This window comes from Leucoraja erinacea, chromosome 6, assembly GCF_028641065.1.
Source record: "Leucoraja erinacea ecotype New England chromosome 6, Leri_hhj_1, whole genome shotgun sequence".
NCBI classification, from domain to species: Eukaryota; Metazoa; Chordata; class Chondrichthyes; order Rajiformes; family Rajidae; genus Leucoraja; species Leucoraja erinaceus.
Window position 1 is genome coordinate 45,831,704 of NC_073382.1, and position 15,275 is coordinate 45,846,978.

The window sequence follows — 15,275 nt, forward strand, 5'->3', positions numbered from 1 at the left end:
CCTGGGTGTCATGGTACACCAGTCATTAAAAGTAGGCATGCAGGTGCAGCAGGCAGTGAAGAAGGCGAATGGTATGTTAGCATTCATTGCAAAAGGATTTGAATATAGGAGCAGGGAGGTTCTACTGCAGTTGTACAGGGTCTTGGTGAGACCACACCTGGAGTATTGCGTACAGTTTTGGTCTCCAAATCTGAGGAAAGACATTCTTGCCATAGAGGGAGTACAGAGAAGGTTCACCAGACTGATTCCTGGGATATCAGGACTTTCATATGAAGAAAGACTGGATAGACTCGGTTTGTACTCGCTAGAATTTAGAAGATTGAGGGGGGATCTTATAGAAGCTTACAAAATTCTTAAGGCGTTGGACAGGCTAGATGCAGGAAGATTGTTCCCGATGTTGGGGAAGTCCAGAACAAGGGGTCACAGTTTAAGGATAAGGGGGAAATCTTTTAGGCCCGAGATGAGGAAAACATTTTTCACACAGAGAGTGGTGAATCTCTGGAATTCTCTGCCACAGAAGGTAGTTGAGGCCAGTTCATTGGCTATATTTAAGAGGAAGTTAGATGTGGCCCTTGTGGCTAAAGGGATCAGGGGGTATGGAGAGAAGGCAGGTACAGGATATTGAGTTGGATGATCAGCCATGATCATATTGAATGGCGGTGCAGGCTCAAAGGGCTGAATGGCGTACTCCTGCACCTATTTTCTATGTTTCTATATTTTTATTTTACATATGATCATGTATTACTTCAGATCTAGTTGTATTTACACCGAATGTCACAATACTAAAAGAAAGGTTCATCACGATGAAGAAAGTTGAAGGCACGTATAGTAGAAAAGAAAATCAGGATGAGGAGAAAATAATGGGCAAAATGGAGGAGTATTCATGCCACCAGTTCTCACCAGGGCCACATGTGGAGAGCTGAACAGTGACTCTCAATTCTGAGGGGCCGGGCAGTGTGGCATGGTGAGGCCTCAGAGGGTACACTCCCAAAGCCCTCAATCTCCAAATGCCCTGACAACATTTGACAGGAGGCAAGGCCATGGGCAGGCCTTGAGAGATGTATTTAATAGTTTTTTAAAATCCTTTGATCTTAAGAAACAAAAACAAATAAATTTTCAGGCCGGGGTCCATCTCTAAGCGCTCAGTACAATTAAAATATGAACTAGAACACCACAATGTAGGCGCAGGGCAGGTCACGTACTCCATCAGTCTTACAAAACTGCCCTGTCTGTCAGTCAGCAGGATCATGGTTGATCTGCCTCAGGACTTAACTTCTCTTCTATACCAACTCCCCATAGGCCTCAATTCCAAATCTTTCAAAACTGTACCTATTTTCATTGTAAAGTTCCATAGCGATCTGATTTCCTCAACTCTCCAGTGTGAGAATTGCAGAGATGTACTGCCCTCTGCAAGAAAAATTCCTGCACACTTATCCTCAAACCATGTCCCCTTCATTCCAGACTCTCCAAGTCTTGGAAAAGTCTTAACATTTATCTGCAATCAGAAGAAGGGTCCCACCCCCAAAACGTTGCCTATCCATGCCCTCCAGAGATGCTGCCCGATCTGCTGAGTTACTCTAACTCAGTTTTTTGTAAACCATCATCTGCAGTTCCTTGTGTCTCCGTAGATAACTATCTCTGAAGCAGTGCGTAGCTACGTTCCATGCATTAATCGCTCAGAATACAATGTTAAGGGTCTGGAGCCTTCAGATGCAAGAGAGAGAGAGAAAGATAGTGAGAGAGAGAGAGAGAGAGAGAGAGAGGTAAATTGGGATGGAAAAAGGAAGAAAGAAATAGGGAGAGGGAGAGGAATGAGAATGCTAACCAGCAATATTGAATTATAGTAAATTATTTGCTTATAACACAATCTAACCAACTCTGCTTTCACTGAAACCGTGCTTTTAAAGGCCAACACTGAAACAACAGCGTTTGTGCTCTTAGACTGCTGCAATCTACTGCAACTCCAAATACAGCCTCAGACATGTGCGTGGACTGGTGTCACTACTGGGGTCAAGGTCACAGCCGCTCTCTGCTTCCTTGCCTCAGATCATTCCAGGTTGTTGCGGTTCAACTCTGCAATGTTTCTGCTCCTTAGGGAACTCTACACTCAGAGAGAAGCTTTCGCCTGCTTTACCTTCAGCCTGCAGGAGAGGGCAGAGCAGTCACAGAGATGCAAGGAGGACTATGTGCAGCTCTGTTATGTTGTACATCAAACATAGACTTTATTCATAATTACAAATATATACAAAAGAAAATAAACAGTGCATGGCTTTTTACATTTGTCATTCAGTTATGCATTTGCAGTTGCGCACATTTTTTTTACATTGTTTGGACACATTTCTATGTGCATAGCACCAATGCCATGCAGGTGGCCATCTTGGGTGATACAAACCTCTGTTGTTTGAGGGGCTTCTACACTGGGCCCAGGCCCCCAATACCCAGTGGCAGAATGACTCTAGAATGCAGTCCTTCCCCACAGAGCCTTTGCATTGGATGCACCAAAGTGTTTCCCTCAGCCAAATGCAGGCAAGTGGGACTAGTGTCGATGGGACATGTTGGTCGGTGTGGACACATTGGGCTGAAGGACCTGTTTCCACAATGTATGACTGTTCTCCTGCAGTCTAGAATATTACGGGCATCACATTGTACTTGAAGACAAATAGGTTTTGGGCAAAACAAAATAATGTCTTTCACCCATGAGAGCACCTCGTAACTGATGACACGATTCTGACCAATCATTGAGAGTGCCCTCCCTTGTAGTCCCAATTTTTGTTTAATCTTTCCTGTCCATGCCAGCCAATTTTTGTTAAATGCCTCAGCCCCTTCGAACCAGATATCCAGCACCGTCAGCCAATCAGACCCGACGGTGACGGGAATGGAAGACAAGGTGAGGCCAGATCTCTCTCTTCCTGCGATTGACTCTGGCCCCTGATGCCAACTTAAACTGGTCACAGACGCTGATCAATCTGCAGACCGACCATGGACCTGACCAGAAGACAATGATGTCGTTCATGTGGAGGGAGGCTTTGGTGTGGATGCCCTCGATGCATGTGTCCTTCCAAAAGGATTTGGAAATGGGTCAATGCATTACATAAACAAGACAGGGGAGAGTGGGCATTCATGTCTTACTCCATGGAAGCTCACAAAGTGCTGGTTCTCGGCGGGTCAGACAGCATTCCTGGAGAAAATGGATAAGCAACGTTTTGTGTTGGGACCCTTCATCAGACTACCTTGATGGGGAGGCTATACATTTCCTACCATTGATTTGAACTGTACTATCAGTGTTTGTGTCTGTGTGCAGCATTTGGATCCAATTGCTTATTCTCTCCCCTATTCTCTCCCACTTTGGAGAGCAAATCTATCATGTACCGGTGTGATAACCTGTTGAAAGATTGTAGCAAGCACCTGCTGATAAATACTGGAACAAACTCTAGCCACATCTTGTTAGTTGGCAGTTCTGCTCTTTCTCCCATCAATATAAATGTGTCATGTTTATGTGGCACAAAGCAAGATATCACCAAATCAAAGGATTGCCTTTAGACATTTTATCTATTTGTTTCCTCCCTGCAACTCTACGAATCTTTAAACAGTGGAGTTGAAATGAACAAGTTGTCGTCAAATCTCTCAACCTCATTAGATGATAAGTCCAGAAAAAATTATCAATATTTTGCTGGTAAAAGGCAGCAAGTTTAGGGGATCCATTTTGACATGGAAATCTCAAACTTTCTTATCTATGGTTGATTCTATATCTTTCAATAAACTTAATTCCTGGACATCTACGGAATCCATAGGTGGAGTTGGAATTCTTGTTGAGTTCTGTACACATACTCTGTTTAATTGACTCATAGATCCTGTATCAGCATTCATAAGCTCACTTGAACGCAGGTAAAGTGGTGAATACTTTATTTTAAATTATTTGTGGTTTGCGTGAGATTTTTAATCAATTAGTATTTTAAGTGACTTTATCTGAGTTTACTTAAAAAGTATTTTACTTTTTTAATTGTTTATTTTATGGCCAGTATTCTTTTCTCACAGACATTCAGAAACAGCTAAAAACCTGATTGTCAACAACTTGAGGGTTGGGCTTTTCCAGTTGTCATCAGTCAGAAAAGATTCAGAGTAAGATTTCGTCATTGCATTGTTTGTGACTCGACTGTCCTTTGAGAGTTTGGGAGCATTAGGCCATAAAGATAAACCCTCCGTACTCAGATTAAGTGAGTTATGGAGAGTAACAATTCCAAGTAGTGAGACTGTGTTAGCAAAATCTGGGAAAATATATTAAATCAGAGGCTAGGACTTTGCAATATATTTCAAGTTTCCTGGATACTACTGGAATCCCCGGTCCAAACAGACGTGAAAATTCAAATTCAGTTCCGCGTCTCAACACAGAGATGACTTCCTTCCATGTTTGTGGTAAATTGACAAATAGTTAGCCTATCAATCTCTTTGTGATATTACCGGACACAAGGGCTCAGAATATGGAAACTGTAACATACCTTAGAAATTCCCAACAGCAATTCACTGCAAAGATTTCAAGCCTCCAGCTCAAATCTGACTCATATGTGTCAAGGGATTTGAAATTCATGATTTATAAAAGCACTGTCCTAATATTTTCCATAAATGATGCATTAAACCCCTGTCTCACGGTGCAAGTCGACCCACTAGTGACCCCGAGTTTAAAACAAATTAAACTCGTGGTAATCACGTACGATTAACGTAGCGGGAACGTCGGAACTCGTGGACGCAACTTAGCGACTCGTGGCGCTAAGGAAATGTTAACTCTTGAAAAATTTTAAACATGTTTAAAGATTTCCACGAGTCAAATTTACTCTTGAAGTTAAAATTTGAAACATTTAAACTCGTCGTTAGAACGTAGTGGCCCGTGAGTTTACCGTAGTGACTTGAGTCTACCATGGGTATGGCCTGAGTGTCAGAAGTGAAATGCTGAAGATTAGTTAGATCTTAATGGAAAATGAATGGATGTATGGATGGATAAGGGTCTGAAATTAACTTGGATACTTTCGATGTAAGAGAGCCGCCGATGAAGCTGAAGGTACAGAGCGAAGATGGGGGCTCAAGCATTGATGGGAAGGGTTAACACCGGGCGGGACGCGTGAAAAGTGACCATACTGAGGGAATTCCCACGTATATGAAGCAGAAAGAAACAGTGAGTTGTACATAGATTGTGTTTGAGCCAGCGAGGAGACATTTCTTCAGATAATGATTTTACAATGTAGGGTGACATTATAAGCCATGGGATATAGACACAAAATGCTGGAGTAACTCAGTGGGGCAGACAGCATCTCTGGAAAAAAGGAATTGGTGACGTTTCGGGTCGAGACCCTTCTTCAGACTGGTTTTGTGCTGTGCTGTTGCCGTATCTCTGGAGAGAAGTAATGGGTCTCGACCCGAAACGTCACCCATTCCTTCTCTTCAGAAATGCTGCTTGCCCCGCCGAGTAACTGCAGCATTCTGTGTCCATCTTCGCTGGCGAGGAACCGTGCCCGCACTTTGCAAGTTTTCGCTCTCAAACACAGATAGCAGCGGATTATTAGGGGAAGAAACTCCGTTCATGCCACACAACGTGTTTGACCACGTGCCCCCGCTGGTGCCTCACATGCTGTCCAACTGCAACCGGACCCTGCGCGTCTTCAACCTCACCTGCAACAAGATCTCCACGCTGACCAAGGACTTCCTGCGGGACGTGACCTCCCTGCAATACCTGGATCTCAGCTACAACAACCTGAAGATCATCCAGGCCTCCAGTTTCCCGGACAGCGCCATCAAACACCTTCGGGAGCTGCGGCTAAGCGGCAACCACTTTCTCTGCACCTGCGACGCTAGGTGGTTCGTGTGGTGGATCAATCAGATCACGGTCTACATCCCTCGCCTCATGGTGGACTTGCACTCCTGCGAGTTGGACTAGGTGGGCTTGTCTCTACACTTTCAGACCTTGATCACCTTCTTGCTTAGAAAGTCTATTATCCACTTAAAGAGGGAGGCCTTCATTCCAGGTGGTGAGTTGCCTGATCACATGGAATGCAATGGTCGAATGCTGAGCGTATCCCGACTAACAGTGCTGTTACATGAGTGTTGTAAGTTGTCAAGGTGGGAGAGGGCGGAGTTTTCTGCCGTTGAGATGGCATCCCACACTCCTGTTCTCCGGTTTGTAGGTTGATAGGGATCCAGTGAATGTAAAAAGGCAGCTTTTGAGGTGTGCCAGGCCTCTCGAAGCACTTGGTGATGATGGGGGTCGTGCAACTCGGTGCGGACCCGCTGGTCCGAAGCCGCAGTGGAGTGTTTTGGCACTGGCACGATCTCTAAACTGGCTTTAAGGGCAAGGTGGGGACAACTGCTGGGGCAAGTGACAGTTTATTATGTCAGCATATACATTACACAGATCCCGGAGTGTGAAATAAAGCTGGCAAGCCGAGGTCATGCACGCGAAACGGGGATGCCGTCAGGAGACGCATTTTATTCTGGTAGAACATCTATCCTGTGTGAAACCTAACTTTCAGGGGATTTGAAATCTTGTTCAACTTAGCCCTGAATTGGCTGTCTCTAGATTGTCCCTGTCAAAAGGCTTAGAAGGTTTTCCCTGCAGTCCGTTGGATGTTTACGTTTTGCGTCTTTTTCCGACAGGCCAAGTGCCTTTAAATGCAACGGGGGTCGGAGTTTTGTTGAAGTGCTCCTAAAAGCGGTTAATTACATGACAAGGAAGCATGAAGCTACTTAAGAGACCTGGAGAACTGTAGCTCGATCATCGGGGCTGACCTTCTGTCCATGGTCATGGGAGGCTTTTATAGTAAAAAAAACACATGACATTTCATCCATGGCTTCTGTGATGATTTATTCCACATGTCGGTGACACTATTGATGGTGGAGTTTAAGAGTCCAAACTCGATGTATAGGAATCAATGGTACATCGCAGAAATCAAGAAGCAAACGGCAAACTTGACACAAACGCCTTCCAGTCAGTGTTTTAAAAACACTGCTGAAGTGTGAAACTCCGCTTCTCGTAGACAACCACGACTTTGACTTTTTCTCTTACACTTGGGATCACTCGTGATGGTGGGGACTTAGGGACAGGAGACAGGGAGCTTTACTCATTGTCCTTTCCAAGGTGTAATATGGTGTCAAACTGTCAGCAGTGGTTGGTTCAAGTTACTTGTAAGTCTCTTGTCAAGCTCCTCACCAGAGAAGGACTTGTTGGTGATTCTCCAGGCGATACTAAAGTGCTTCAATACTAAAGTGAAAGAAGTGGGCCCGTTATGTAATGCAGGCTGATTTAATGTGGTCTGTTGTTTGCTAATGGCGGTATGTTTTTTTCATTGCAAGCTGTAGCATGCATGAGGATAATGTAATAGGTTAACACAGCAAAAACACAACTTATATCAAAAGAACAAACTTAATTCAGCAAATATAATGAAAATGTAAATTTCTGAAAAATGGTGGCAAAGCGGTAGAGCCTTATAGCTACTGCCTTACAGTGCCAGAGACCCGGGTTCAATCCTGACCAAGGGTGCTGTCCGTACGGAGTTTGTACTTACACCCCGTGAGCTGCATGGGTTTTCTCCGTGATCTTCGGTTTCCTCCCACTCTCCAAAGATGTACAGGTTTGTAGGTTAATTGGCTTGGTATAAATGTAAAATTCTCCCTAGTGTCTGTAAGGTAATATTAATGTGCGGGGACTGCTGGTCGGTGCGGACTCGGTGGGGCAAAGGGCTTGTTTCCATGCTGTATCTCTAAACTACACTAAAAGCTGGAACATGGGCGGGGGCAGTCCATAACCTGGCAAGTGATTGGTGGAAGGTAGACACAAAATGCTGGAGTAACAGGCAGCATGTCTGGAGAGAAAGAATGGGTGACGTTTCAGCTCGAGACCCATCTTCATATGAAGTGGATATACTCGGGCGGGGGGGGTTGATTGGCAGATGAATTAACAAAGTCTGTTTGTTTTTCCATTCTTTTTGTTATTTTTTTAGTGTGTTAAAAGTTTGTTTTAATGTTCCTCGGTTTGTTTTATTTGGGGGAGGGGATCGGGGGAAACTTTTTTTTTCAGGTTCTTACCTTGCCAGAGATGTGATTAATTTTCGGTTCACATTGTCCGGTCGCTCTGTGGCCTGCCATCGATGGAGCTGGAAGCCTCCTCGGACTGTCGTGAGTCCCACCGCGGGGCACGGACTTAACATCGGAGCTGATCCCTTGCCTGAGATCGCTCCCACCGCGGCCTGCGGACGTACCATCAAGCTCGTGGTCAGGAGAGGCTGAGTCGGGAGCTCCAACGTCGCAGAAGGTTCGACCAGCCCCGACGCGAGGTTCGATCACCCGGCGCGGGGGAGCTGACATCCCCCCGATGCAGGAGCTGATCACCTCGATGCGGAGGGCCCGAACGCCGCCGGCTATGGGAATCAAAATCGTCCCGTCAACGGGGGCTCGAGGTCCACGACCGAGGAAGAACTAAAAGGACTTGAACTTTACTTTGCCTTCCATCACAGTGAGGAATGTGCAGGAGTCACTGTGGTGGATGTTCATGTTAAAATGTGTTTATCAGTGATCTGTTGCTTTTAAAGTGTATGACTGACCTGGCCAATGAAATTCCTCAGATGTTGCAAGACATACTTGGTGAATAAAGTGTGATTCCGATTGATGAAAAGACAATAAGTGTGAGACAAGAAGATGAGGATTGAAGAAGAGTGAATTGTGAAGCCAGAGAAAGGAATATAGATGGAAGGGATTGGGGAGAAATGCGTATGAATCTAGGTTAGGGAAATGTAGAGGGACACCACCTCATATTCTGCTTGGGTAGCTTAGTGTCCCACCTGAATTTGCAACTATTTCTTGTCTTCCCCCTTCTCCTTCCACCTATATTCCTTCCTCTAGCTTCACAATTTGCATTTCTTCCATCCTTATAATAATAATAATAATAAATTTTATTTATGGGCGCCTTTCAAGACTATCAAGGACACCTTACAAAATTTAGTAAACAGAATACAAAACATGTAAGCGGAATGAAACAAAACAAAAAATAACGACAAAAAAAAAAAATATCAACAATACACAATTCAAAGACACAATTCAAAGACACAATTCAAAGAGAGAGCAGCGGCAGCTATTCGCGCCAGCGTTCACTCTCCCTTCCGGCTGCCATCTTGGAAACAGAACAATAAGGATCTTTAACATAGAAACATCACCCCACAATGGTTACCATTATGGGGGAAGGCACAATGTCCAGTCCCCATCCCCAGTTCACCCATAGTCGGGCCAATTGAGGCCTCCATAGTTGCCTCTACGGAGGCCCGATGTTCCAGGCCGTTCTCGCCGGGAGATGGTGCTCCGGCGTCGGGAGAGTCCTCTCAGCGGCTAGGGACACCTGGAACGGCCGCTTCCTTACCGGAGACCGCGGCTTCCGAAGCCGACAAGGCCGCGACGGTTGGAGCTCTACCACTGGCGATCACATCGAGAGATCCCAGGCTCCAGATGTTGAAGTCAGTGCCGCCACCCGCAGCTGCCCTCTCCGCAGACCCGCAGCTTCGCGATGTTTTTATCGGCGGTCTTCAGCTCACCGGAGCTCCAGCGCGGCGACCCAGGCGAGGCATCGCCCGCTCTGCTCCGCGATAGCCGAGATGCTGGGCGGTCTCCTCGGGAAAACGCCGCTCCAGGCCCGCTGGTAGGCCGCGAGGACGGGTCGACGGTGCAGCCCGGAGAAAAGCTGCCTCTCCGACCAGGTAGGGACCTAGAAAGTAGTTTCCCCCTTCCCCCCCCCTCCCCCCACATAAAAAAGTCTAGACCTCCTAAAAACAAACACTGAAACTCACTAAAAATTAAAGAAAAGAGTGAGAAAGACGGACAGCTGCTAGCTAGCAGCATTGCCACAAGATGGCACCCCCTATTCATACTTACTGTTTTTTCATCTCTGGCCTTTGTTCATCCATCTACCAACAGAACCCCCGGCACCTGTATGCACCTCTCACTTGATAAGCACCAATAACAGGTGATTTACAAATGATGTAAAGAAGAATTCCTTTTACTGGATATCAATTTCTGTAATGATCCTTGAGTATAGGTGGCACCTGGTAAAGCCTGATTTACATAAAGCCTGATTACCTTTGTTCAATTATCTTGAATTAAATTAATTAATTAAAAAGTAGCGAGCAGCATATTCCAGAATATGAATATAGAGTTGCTAAAAGTCGTGTACCACTATTGAGTTTATAAAAATTTGTTGGCTATACCTGCCTCAGTTATCATGTTTCCCAATTTCTGTTTTACTTTGAGCAAATGGTCATAAATATTGTCCTTGAAAGTCAAAAAATGTTCTGTCCATTCGTAAATTAACTAATGTTTGGTTAATGCAATAATCAATGCCATAAAGTCAGCAACAAGGTTAATTGAACTTTACTTGCACCTTGAATGCGTTTTGGATTTTTGGAAGAACTGTGCTAGCACTTGCCAAATAATTCCAGAAGGTGTCAGCAATGCAACACTTATGTTTAACCAAAATCTACTTGAAATAATGAGATCTGGATTACAAATGAAAATTGAAGGTGATGTTTTCATATATTGCAAAGCCCTCTATGAACATTTTAAAAATATTTACAGAATCATTTAAGTTGCCGTGGTTACAATTGAACATTATTTTTGCTTACGGTATATTTAGTATTTCATCTCTGTGGCTGAATATTCATTCATAAGTAATATGCCTATAGTGTGTCACAGACTGTGCTTCGGAGGGAAGCCAGTCTTAGAAACATATTAGTTGGTAATTACATTTTATAATTATACTCTCATATGAACAGATGTAAACTAATAAATGCTAGTTTCATATCGGATGTTTTTTTTCCAACATAATCCCAACTAATAGAATGTCAAGCACCCCATGAATGTTGACTGAACAACATTGAATTGAATTGAATTGAATTGAATTTCCTTTATTTCCTTAGGGCTGCAGTCTCTTCCCTCCTCTTCTCCCTCTGCGCTGAGGCGATACCCCACCGGGATTAATATTTTAGGAAGAAATGTGCTAAAAGTACTCAGTTATGAAAATCAATACATAATTACAATGGAAGGCAGACAGACAGAAAACAAAAACTAATGTCTGAGATGGGATGCAACAAGGAAAAATAAGGAATCACTGAAAGATAGGATATACCTACTTGATCATGTTGTTGGGAGACAACTAATAATTCCACATTTTGTTGGCAGGGTGATAAACTATTTTTATACTTATTTTGATGCTGATCATGCTTCAGGACCTGCGGTAGGCTGTTAGTGGGAAGTGGTGAAATAAATCACTTATTAGATAGAACAACAGATTCTACCAACGAGGACATTTTCGCAGCAACTGAACATCCAGCATTTGTTGGAAAACATTAGACATTATTAGACATTAGAGATACAGCGGTGCAGGAACAATTTACAATTTTTACTGAAGCTAATTAACCTACAGACCTGTGCATCTTTGGGATGTGGGAGGAAACCGGTGCACCCAAAGGAAACCCACAGGGTCACATGAAGAACAAACAAATTCCATACAGACAGCACCTGTAGTCAGGATCAAACCCTGGTCTCTGGCACTGTAAAGCAGCAACTCTACAGCTGCACCACCCTGCCCCCCACAAAAAAGAATAGACAAAAAGAATACACTTCATACGATGAGAGATTGAAAAGTGTTGGTGTTCAGAGAGGCCTGGGTGAACTTACAGACAACTGATTGAATGTTAGAAAGCAGGTGCACTAGGCAATTCAGGAAAAATGAGAGATAAATGATATTGACCCTTATTTCAAGATGATTTGAAAGCATCAAAACCATCTTAAAACCATCTTACTAAAATTACAAAGGGGAGACTGCAGTTGGTCTCAATGGAACAACATACTTGTGATTCAGTGCAAAGAAGCTTCAACAGATTGGCTCTTGGAATAGGAGGATTGTAGTCATAAGGACATAAGTGAAATGAGCAGAATTAGGCCATTCGGCCCATCACGTTTACTCCGCCATTCAATCATGGCTGATCTATCATGCCTAACCCCATTCTCCTGCCCTCTCCCCATAACCCCTGACACCCATACTAATCAAGTATCTATCTCTGCCTTAAAAATATCCATTGACTGTCTCCACAGCGTTCTGTGGGAAATAATTCCACAGATTCACCACCTTCTGACAAAAGAAATTCCTCCTCATCTCCTTCCTAAAGGAACGCCCTTTAATTCTGAGGCTATGACCTTCAGTCCTAGACTCTCCCACTAGTGAAAACATCCTCTCCACATCCACTCTATCGAAGCCTTTCACTATTCTGTAAGTTTCAATGAGGTCCCCCCCTCATCCTTCTATACTCCAGCGAGGACACGCCCAGTGCCGTCAAATGCTTATCAGATGTTAACCTACGCTGGACTGAAGGGCGGCAGCTTCGCCCACCCCGGGCCGCGGTGTTTGAGCCGGCCCGTTTGCGGGGTTCGGTGAGCCGCGGGACTGTTTGTGCCATCGCCCGGTGGGGAATCGCCTCAGCGGAGAGGGAGAAGAGGAGGGATGAGACTGCAGCCCTAAGATTTTTGCCTCCACCACAGTGAGGAGGTGCTTGGAGGATACACTGCGGTGGATGTTAATTTGTGTTTAGTGTTGTTTATTATTGTATGATTGTATGTATGACTGCAGGCATGAAATTTCGTTCAGACCTTAAGGTCTGAATGACAATAAAGGAATTCAATTCAATTCAATTCAATATAACAATGGAAATGGGGGGGGGGGGGGGGGGGGGGGTGGAGGGGGGGGTCGGGGGATTAAAGCGGTCATGGTTTATTTCAGAAGAATGAAAATCCTATGGGGCGTAACAGAATCAGTATAGGAATTATGATTTCCTTGGCCGGAACACCTTGGACCAGGGACCACGACTTCTCCTTCCAATTTGTCCACCCAGCAAACTAGTGAATGGTACGGGTTTGGTTTCAATGTCACTTTAGTTTATGGATATGCTTGGAATAATGGGCCTGTCCCACTTAGGTGATTTTTCAGGAGACTACCGACCTCATTATGGTCGCCTGAAAAACCGGCAACTGGAACGGCAACTGTCACAGTGGAACACACACACATTACTTCTTTCACCAGCCCGTTATGCAGGCGGGGGACAGGGCAAGTGGGGGGAGCGTTGTCCGAGTGAAATTCGCACGGTGCAAAGCCAAGGTGATACAGACACACACCGCGTTGAACAGGAATGTTGGCACTGTAATTAAGGCGGCTAAAACAGTGGCCGGTAAGTACTATAAAAGAGGGGGGGAGGGGGATGGGGAGAAGGGGGGAGAAGGAGAGGAGACAACTTTTAAGAAGCCAGAGATACACGGCTGTGAAGCTCGGCGGACATTTAACATTATCGGTCAGTTATCCTTGGTTCTGAAAACTGCTGTTGAAAAATGCGCGGCGACCATAATGAGGCCGCGACTAGTTCCCAGAATGAGGGAACGCCTCACGACCATGAAGGCGACTCCCCGCAATCACCCGCGAACATGTGGCGATTATGTCGCCTGAGACAGGCTCATAAGGCAATGATGGAGCGAACATCACCAAGGCTGTTGATTATTCCAACTCTTCTATCTCTTCCATTTTAAATATGTGATACATGGATAGTAGACACAAAATGCTGGAGTAACTCATCAGGACAGGCAGCATATCTGAAGAGAAGGAATGCTTGCCTGTCCCGTTGAGTTACTCCAGCATTTAGTGTCTACCTTCGATTTAAACCAGCATCTGCAGTTCTTTCTCACACATCTGATATATGGATAGGATGGGTTCAGAGGGATGTGGGCCAAATGGTCGTAAATTAGACTATCCTAAAATGCCTACTTGGTCAGCATGGAAAAGATGGGCCAAAGATTTAGATTTTTATGTTATTGCCATGGGAATAGCAAACAGAGTTTTACTTCCTATGATTTTATTTGGAAGTTCTTTATTTAAATGTTGTATGGTTATAAAAATTCAAGTATCAGTTTTCCATGTATTTAATTTTATAAAAGCATACTGTTATGGGTCTCACACGTGATATCCAAATGTAAACAATGCCGACATTAATTAAATAAGTGTGAATTTTCACTAAAATATTGTGAAAATGGTTTACTTGATGAAAATGATCATATGATGCAATTGTTTAATTAGGTGCCCTGCTGATTCCACATTTTAGTCACAAGATGAGCAGTAATTAATTATTGGCATATGTACCATTCACACTCCGTAGTCTGTTTTGTCATTTTACTAGACCAAGCTGACTTGGTACCTCAGTTCCCCCTTGCACTGTGGGGGGACCTAACACAAAACTATCGTTCATGTCTGAGGACATTACGTATGCCTTGGAACCTAAGGATAGGAATTTACAGATTTTCAGCTTCATCCATTGGGTAATTTCAAGAGCTTTATTATCATACTATATGGCCCAGATAGAACTGAACAGAATATGTAAGCATAGTACTCTATAAACAATATAATAAACGAGAAAGCAAAGAGAGACACACACCCACACCTGATCCTGAATGTTACAGTTTTCAGACTATCTTCTTCCCGATGGCAGGAAGGAATTGAGTGTGGGTCCCTGATGATGCTGGCTGCCTTTTTGAGGCAGTGACTCCTGTAAATGCCTTAGATGGTGGGGAGGTAAGAACCCGTGATGAAGTGTTCACTACATTTTACAGTCTTCGCTCTTGAGCATTCAAGTCACCAAACCAGGCCGTGATGCAACCAGTCAATATACTCTCTATTGTAGACCTGTAGAAGATCAAGAAAGTCCTCACTGACATTCCCAATCTCTACAATCTTCTCAGGAAGTAGAGGAGTTGATGGTCTTTCTTTATAATTGCATATGCTGGGTCCAGGAAAGATCTTCAGAAATATGCATGCCCGATAATTTAAAGGAGGAGAAGGCTTGAGCGGAAAAGATAAATGATTGAATGGCAGAGTAGACTTGATGTAACTTACAGTTACGGAGCAATGGCTGCAATTAGGTAAAACACAATATGATGCCAGACTCTCAGGCAATAAACTCTGCTGAAAATTGAAGTAGCTCAGCATCAGACATTTTCAGAACATGAGTGGCCATCATCTCTCATGATATAGACAATAGGTGCAGGAGTATGCCATTTGGCCCTTTGATCCTTCACCGCCACTCAATGTGATCATGGCTGATCATCCCCAATCAGTACCCCGTTCCTGCCTTCCGCCCATATCCCCTGACTCCGCTATTTTTAAGAGCACTGTCTAGCTCTCTCTTGAAAGCATCCTGAGAACCTGCCTCCAC